The 8,179-nt window shown below is 37.4% G+C and overlaps 1 long non-coding RNA gene across 1 annotated transcript; it reads left to right on the top strand.

The window, feature by feature from the left end:
• The first annotated feature begins 2,493 nt into the window (after positions 1 to 2,493).
• LOC136833123 (uncharacterized) lies at positions 2,494 to 7,783 on the top strand. Its single transcript, XR_010851366.1, has 2 exons — positions 2,494 to 2,634; positions 7,196 to 7,783. It is a non-coding gene; the product is annotated as an uncharacterized lncRNA (long non-coding RNA).
• The last annotated feature ends 396 nt before the right edge of the window (positions 7,784 to 8,179 follow it).

The following is an 8,179-nucleotide window of genomic DNA, read 5'->3' on the forward strand; positions in this document are numbered from 1 at the left end:
ATACATAAATAAATAAATATATATATATATATATATATATATATATATATATATATATATATATATATATATATATATATGTATATATATATATGCAATAATACAAATGTATTTATGTGTGTATAGTAAATTTAAAGTGTTTATAGTATATATATATATATATATATATATATATATATATATATATATAGAGAGAGAGAGAGAGAGAGAGAGAGAGAGAGAGAGAGAGAGAGAGAGAGAGAGAGAGAGAGAGAGAGAGAGAGAGTTGCTTTAAGAGGACTCCTCATCAGAAGAGTCAAGACTTAAAATGAATGAGTCAATATATTTATCTATCAAAATATCTTTTGCTGCATCTTCCACTTGCAATTGCTCGGCATGTCTTACGGCCTTCTCCCAATTTTCAGGTGTCACAGTATCCAGAGCTTCTTTAGCAAGCTCCGATAGATTTGCCATCTTAAAATTGTTTCGTTTCGCTATGAAACTTTTCACTTGGCCCCAAATTAGTTCTGTCGAATAACTTCTTGCCCATTTTCTGCTGCAATTTTATCTACGACATAAATGTCTTTTATTTTAAGCGAGTTCTCCTTTACCTTCTCTAAAAGTTGACTTTTCAACATTTTCTCTGTTGGTTTCGCAACTTTAGAGATGAGCCATTCTGTAATTACTGCCTTTTTGCTTGACATCGTTGGTAGTCTATCTACTTTCCTTGAATGATAAGGAGCATTATCCATCACAATAACTGAAGTTGGTGTATGTTCGGGAGCAACTGGCAACGAAACCATTCTTCAGACACTTCGTGATTCATTTGACGGTGATAATCGCCATCATATTTTGCATTGAATTTAAGCTCAGCGTTTGGAATGAAGCCTTTTGCAGAGCCTGCATGCAGAATTATAAGTCGGCCACCTTTTCCTGACGGCACTTTAATTCCAGTAGCATTCTCGGATTTATTATCTTTCCAGCATTTTCCTACAGTGTAATTTTGATTAACCCATGTCTCATCCAGATGAATTACATTTAGTCCGTTCTCTCTGACTTTTTGCATTTGTTCTAGGAATCTTGTTCGCAAGATTCCTACCATCGAGTTTTGCGTACCGGAAACCAATTTCTTTCACAGTTTTTCTTAAAGATTCTCTACCATCTTTAAATCCTGTTCTTTCCCTCATTTCAAACAACACTTTGTTAATGGTTGGAACTTCTTTCCTCTCGTAAAATTTGAGAATTATCCGACGAAGCAAACATTTGTCAAAGTCATCCAAACCAGTCACAGGTTTTGATCTTTTCCTCTTCTTTATCTCGAAAACTGGGTCACCAAATAATTCTTGCAACTCTCGTGCTTCTTTACATATTCGTTCAACTGTAGCTTTACTGACTTTTGTTGCCTCAGCTGTACGAGGAGTTGCATTTGCAACATTAGTAATGGGTCCTCTGTCTGTTTCTCCATTGTAAAGTATCTTAACACATTATGAATAATTTTCCTTGCCTGTCCTTGAATGACTCCCAGTAAGGAACTCTAGACCATCCACGACGACGACAAAAGGCTGTATTGTCCTATAATGACAACTGCAGTTCATAATATACCCATGCCTGGCCCGAGACACGAGGTCTAAGAAGTGCATACCAAAGCCACATTTCTTCACCTTAAAAGGTCAATATTAGTGACTGGTTTAACACAATGTTCACCGGGATCTGTGTACAACAATCAAGATTCAATCATTTTTGGAGCAAATTTATTAATTTCAGTTACTAAACTGCTCCCTTTACCCCATTAAAAATTTTAATAGATTGATGTTTGGCAACTCCAGACCAATTTCAATCCTAACCACCCATGGTATTTAGGTTTTTTCATCTTATCACCCGAATATTTTTTTTCCATATTCAGTTGACCGTTGTCTTGAAACAATCTACACAAGAAAAAAAATAACATCAAAGATAGAAAAAACTCTTTCATATTAAAATTTCTCTATTTATAGAAAAGTTCAGGTCTTTTAAACATTTAATCACACACGCACGCGTGTTTGAGCGCCAAGTATATTTACATCCGCTAATCCTCACCTTCACCATAAAGGACCCCAGCTTATAAGATTTGACCATTCTTAAAGAGATTAATGAAGGGTTTATTGTTTCCTAACTGACATATAGCCTACAGATTTCAATACTTGACCTAAGAATCGAGATTATAGATGTGGCAACATGTATGCCACGTTTCTCAAATATGATATTGAAAAACTGTTTAAAATATTGATAATTAACAACTGTATACATAAAAACCATGTTTAGTAAATATTTCAGAGTAATTTCCTTCAGTTTTGTTATATAACAACGACCTATATTCCATAAATTTTCCTTAGAATGGAAGTTTGGCAACGCACGTAAATGACTTTCGTCCCAACAAAGCCCTCACGAAGGTCTGGTTTGACTTTAGTGTAGCCAATGTCCAGACAACTCCCAGAGTAGCCTATGTCCAAAAAACTCCCAGTGTAGACTGTGTAGCCTATGTTCAGACAACTCCCAGTGTAGGACTTAGCAAGAGCTTTGGAAGTGGCACAGACATAGAAGTTATAGGTTCATCACAAGTGGATGTACAGTATAGGGATCAAGAAGTAGGCAAGTTACCATTGCCAGTAGTCAAAGGTAAGGAACAAACCTTATTGGACCTAGTTTGGTTAAGGTGAATAAAATTAGACTGGCCTAGTATTCTAGGGTTACAGGCACAAAACAGAAGGGATGTCAGTAACTAACCTAACCTCATGGCATTACTGTGTTTTAATCCTCATATATACATATCGTACAAATATTAAAAGACCATCTTTCCTCTTCCACAGGTAACAGTTGAGTAGAGATTTATGAAACAGCATATTGTACAACACAGTCCCTACCTACAGTGAAGGCTAACTGCACAGCACATGCGTTGTTCATGTTTCTGAAGTATGTCACTTAGGAGATTTAATGATTCCTACAGAGGTTCATGATACGAATATCATTGAGTAGATAGATTGAATAACTTGCAGAGAGCTGACATTGCTGAGTGTATTTCTAAAACCTGCAATAGCATTGCTGTTACAAAATTAATGATCTCATTTTTGGCAATAATTTTAGATGATCAGTCGAACATTTGCTTGTGCAGAAATTCATATTTGAACAACTGCACTTAATGACTGAATAAATCTGATTATTCATTAGAGCTGGTAATATTGTTTATTTATTTATTTTTTTTTTGTTTTTGTTTTGTAATTGTTCCCCTCAAAGTCATAGACTCTTGTGAGATACGAAGTTTCTAATATTGCTGAGGTACTCTACCATCAGGAGTGTGTCTCCAAACAGTTTACCCCAGCGTCAGAACAAAATGACTAATTTTCTGATGTACATTTTAAGAATAAATGTAAATCATTACCACCCAATGACAAAACAGTGGTACTGACGGTGGATGAAACTCACTTGAAACAATATTTTGATTATAATGGCGGAAATTCAGTACACTTGTTGAGATGTAGGCTACCAGGAATAATTGGCTTGACCAGAAAGATACAAATAAAACAATGAAGTTCCCACGGTTCTCCTTTGATGGAAATCATATTTTAGAAAATGAAACTCATTATGCACCATTCAGCTCTGAAAAAACTTCATGAGATAGATGGTTTACTCTTGAAACATTATTATAAACTGTCATGAAAAGCATTCTCCTCACCCACCTTTGGGAAACAAAGTGTTCATTTAGCTTTACAAATATACAATGAGTATCTCATTCAAGCTTTACTAACTCTTGGAAAAAATAACTGTTTACCTTTTTATTCAGAAGTTGCAGATTTATGTAATTTTTTTTTTTTACATTACATTTGATGGGCAATAATGAATGTAAAATCCCCATATCAAGGTCAAAGGTTAAATAATAAATATGCTACTCCAATAAGTAATGAAGGTCATTGTACAGAAAAATAGCAAAATTAATAGTATTGGTTTCTAACGTTTTATTGAATAATTATTGTTCCCAAAAAAACTATATTGTAGCTAGCAAACAACAAATTGTCTATTTTGGTGACCTTTTGTTTACATTTCTTTCGTCTGGGAACGTAGTCAGTGCTAGCGGCTCGGACTACTGTTGCTTACGTCACAATACATCGAACAGGCCTTGTCTCTCTGTGGTCTCGGTCAAACCGCTGCTAAAGAATTCGGAAGGTCGGTCTTGTCCGACGTGATAAATGAAAGAACTCCTTAAAGGGAATCTCTAAAGAAAAATGGAGTTCGAGCTGTCAAAACTGCCGGTCTGCGGTTTCTGAATGGAGCTAGCAAGAAGAGTGAAGGGTTTCACGGATGAATACTGAAAGGAAGACGCAAGGGCGAGTTACGGGTAATAAAAAGGATGTGTACCTCATTTAATTCATTCGCACTGCGGTAGCGACTCCGTGCGTGTAGCCTACGTGTTCATAACCTCTTTTGCCCAGCATTGTAAACTGGAGAATGGCGGGTATCGTTCCAAATGTACCGGAACTGGGATAAATCCCTGTTCCCTCGTATATAACCGGAATGTTAGAATTATATCCGAATGTGAATAGACGGAGAATTATTGAAAGTTCAGTTAACTCGGAGAGAGTTGATTTTATGCCGAGTAATGTGTCTATAAATCAAATTCTGTCAGACAGATATATAGAGTTTCGTATCAGTGGCGTTGTAGGCCCTTTCCTGGATCTGTCGAGTATCGCGTTAGAATGATATCACAGGGTATCTAGACAGGGCGCAAATTTAGCGACTGATCAAAATATAGCGCTCGTAAACTTTTTCAATCGGTATCTGTATTTTTGAATGAAAAGTTAGTGAATCATGTCCTGTATTTTGTTATCAATCATATATCAAACTACTTAAAAATATAAAACCTGGTGCGATGAATACTGTAGGGAGGAACGGATTATTTTCATGGTTATAATGCAACACACGGTGTGAGGTCAAAAGCTATGTATACCTTAGTTTAACCAGACCACTGAGCTGGTTAACAGCTCTCCTAGGGCTGGCCCGAAGGATTAGACTTATTTTACGTGGCTAAGAACCAGTTGGTTAACTAGCAACGGGACCTACAGCTTGTTGTGGAATCCGAACCACATTATACCGAGGAATGAATTTCCATCACCAGAAATAAATTCCTCTAATTCTTCATTGGCCGGCCGGAGACTCGAACTCAGACCCTGCAGAGTGCTAGCCGAGAACGGTACCGACCAGTCCAATGAAGAATCTGGTGTGAGGTCAAAGAAGACAGAACTGGGTACTGACTGATTTATTATGTTGTTATTTCAGATTTAGCTGGCCTTGTGCCAGCACGGGCTCTTGCTCTTAGAGCAGCCTGTAACTGATTTATTACCTGGGCACAAGGTACACATAGCAGCGTGCGGACGGAAACGTAGTGCCCGACCCCGGGTCTCTGTGACCTGCACGCTGAATGAGAGCAATTTGTGTTTGTTAACAGTCAATCAAATAACAATAAGAAGAGACATAATGTACATACAGTGATAAAATATATATTGGCGAAAAGGCCAGGAAATTTTACGTACGAATATATACATGATCGAAATTAATGGGTAAAGAAGACGTCTTTACAACGGTATAACTCGGACATTTAGGGCTAATACTTTCCAGGAGGTGAGTAGGTGGGAAGTGGGTGGTGCCGTGGCGACTATTAAATCGGATGGTGGACATACCTATAATACTTCCCTCTACTCCTAGATTTACGAGTATTGACTTGTATTTTCTAGAAGATTCTGTAGATTTAAGGATTAGGTTAGAAATGGCTAATACTAATTGGCTTATGGGTACAGATGGAGGATTAAATCAGTTGACAGTTGAGAAAGTTAAACTACGAATTGATAGGGCCACCCGCCATGTCAGCTTTAAATGGGGAATTCTTAGTTATACCTTTGCAATATGTATTCGATAAAACGTTGTATAGGACGTACATCATTGGAACAGATGAGTCGTCAATATTAATCGATCAGGCGTTTGGAACATGCATTCCCGAGATGACGACGATTGCCATGGTCGATACGAGGAATTTTCCGGGAGAACAAGCCAGGAATGGACTATATTTCAAGCATTGCGACCCGAATAATATCCGTTTACCATTAACGGGAATACTATATATAATATTCAGAGCAAATTCCCTGGTAAAATAACGTATTTATGTTACGAGACACAGAAGGCAATTGGTGCAGAGCATGAGAATCTGATTTCCTACGATAGTTTTAAAAGGGAGAGATCTGTTTTCTGCTTTAGTTTTACAACTGAAGACATGGAGGAGGATTCGATACCCGTCGAAATTTCTGCCTGTTTGAGGATAACACTGAGGGTAATTCAGTGCCACGTTAGTGGGTGAGAGGGATGGATACTAGAGACTTAGAAGTGTCTTTAAAAGGCACGTCAGGACCGTTAATTAGTTATTTAGCAATATTCGCATTGGATGTAGGAGGATTTATATTGCCGTTAAGTAGAAATAAACACTTGTCTTTATATCTAACAGTTAAGAGCCATCTTCGGATATTAATAATACAGGACACTGGGTATGTTTTTACTCGGAAAGGTTCTCCAGAAATTATATTATCTTCTTTGACAGAAACGCTATTATCCCGAATTTTATTCACGAGGATTTTCCTGATTTTACGTAATAATTCCAAATTTACCGTTTATGAGGTTAAAAGACAGATACAACCGGATCTATCGTATAAATGCGGCCTTTACGTTCTTTTTTTCATACACTGCGCGAGTCATCGTGGAATAAAAAGCGTTCTTTCGAGAATGAGGGAGGTTTTTTCTATGTAACATTTACAACATAGGAATGATAGATGGGGAACGAGACATTATTTCAAATATTTCAAAAAGTGAAATATTCAGATTGGAGGTCTAGCGGTAAAATAGCCATAACTTATCAAGAATGTTTAAAGTTGCGGGGCGAGTCATCGTGACGCGAATAGTAATTCTTTTGAAGACATTTCGAGGAAAGCGTGAAATAGCAGCTGTCCCTCTTCTTCACAACCGGTCAACTTAACTGACGTCTGAAGGTAAATCCCTCTCATTCCCACCACCATTGTTGAAGTGCAGGGAGTACTGCTATTCCAAGTTATCATGACCTTATTCAAAATATTTTTTTAAATAACTTGGCAACCTCGTTTAAATACAAGGTATCATTCTGAGAATAAAATCACTCGAATTTCAGTCTGGCACGCGAGATATCGGCGGAGCCACAACAGCAGAAGCAGCAGCGAACGTGGTTAATGAGAACAGGATCGGACGCGGGATCCGAAGGTTCTGGAAGAAGGCCCTGAATAGGATGAAGGGTGTGAGAGACACGGTCATTGAATGTTGAAACATAATTATGGAGTGTCTCTCGATCTTCCAGCAGAGACAAATGGTTGGATTCGTACGTCATTGTAACGGATTGTCAAACGATATAAAATTTCTGTTCTATTATATTCCGCTGTTTTAATGTACTGATAACCAATAAAATTTATTAACATAAATGCACACTGTTTTATTTTTTATCTTCCTTTTCAAGAAATTGAGGTACGTTACCATATTCACATACTTGCATCCTCCAAATGCCGGAGGCGAAATGAAACAATGGGGTACACACGATCAGTGGAACGCGGGGTGCAGCAGCACCGTAACTATGGATGAGGGATAATGCAAAGGATGCTATGGATGCATGGTTCGGAAGGAAGTTGTAAAAATGAGGCTGTAAATATAATTAATAGACTGATAAGAAGGTAGGAAGAGTATATGCAAAAAAAAAAATAAATAAAAATTAATAATAATTAAAAAATCGATAAAAAACCGGGTTAGAGAGGTGAAAGTGTAATAGAAGTGTTAGGGTTGGAGAAAAATGTAAGTATACCTTAGTTTTACCAGACCACTGAGCTGAAAACAAATATATAAAAGTCAAGAATATTTTAGTTAGATAGTATACTCATTACAAAGGTGTGGTAGGATATCAAATGATCTACCAATAAATCGCTAAATGTGTCGCCATCATCATCATCATCTGCTGTATCAGGACGATTTGGCGTAGGGTAGGATGTCATGTGCTCCTCCAATGAGTCGTTAAACCCGTCATCATCATCATCTACAGTATCTGGGCGGTTTGGCGTGCGGTAGGATGTCATGTGCTCCTCCAAAGACTTGTTCAACACATCATCATCAT

This window comes from Macrobrachium rosenbergii, chromosome 51 (genome assembly GCF_040412425.1).
Source record: "Macrobrachium rosenbergii isolate ZJJX-2024 chromosome 51, ASM4041242v1, whole genome shotgun sequence".
Classification (NCBI taxonomy): Eukaryota; Metazoa; Arthropoda; class Malacostraca; order Decapoda; family Palaemonidae; genus Macrobrachium; species Macrobrachium rosenbergii.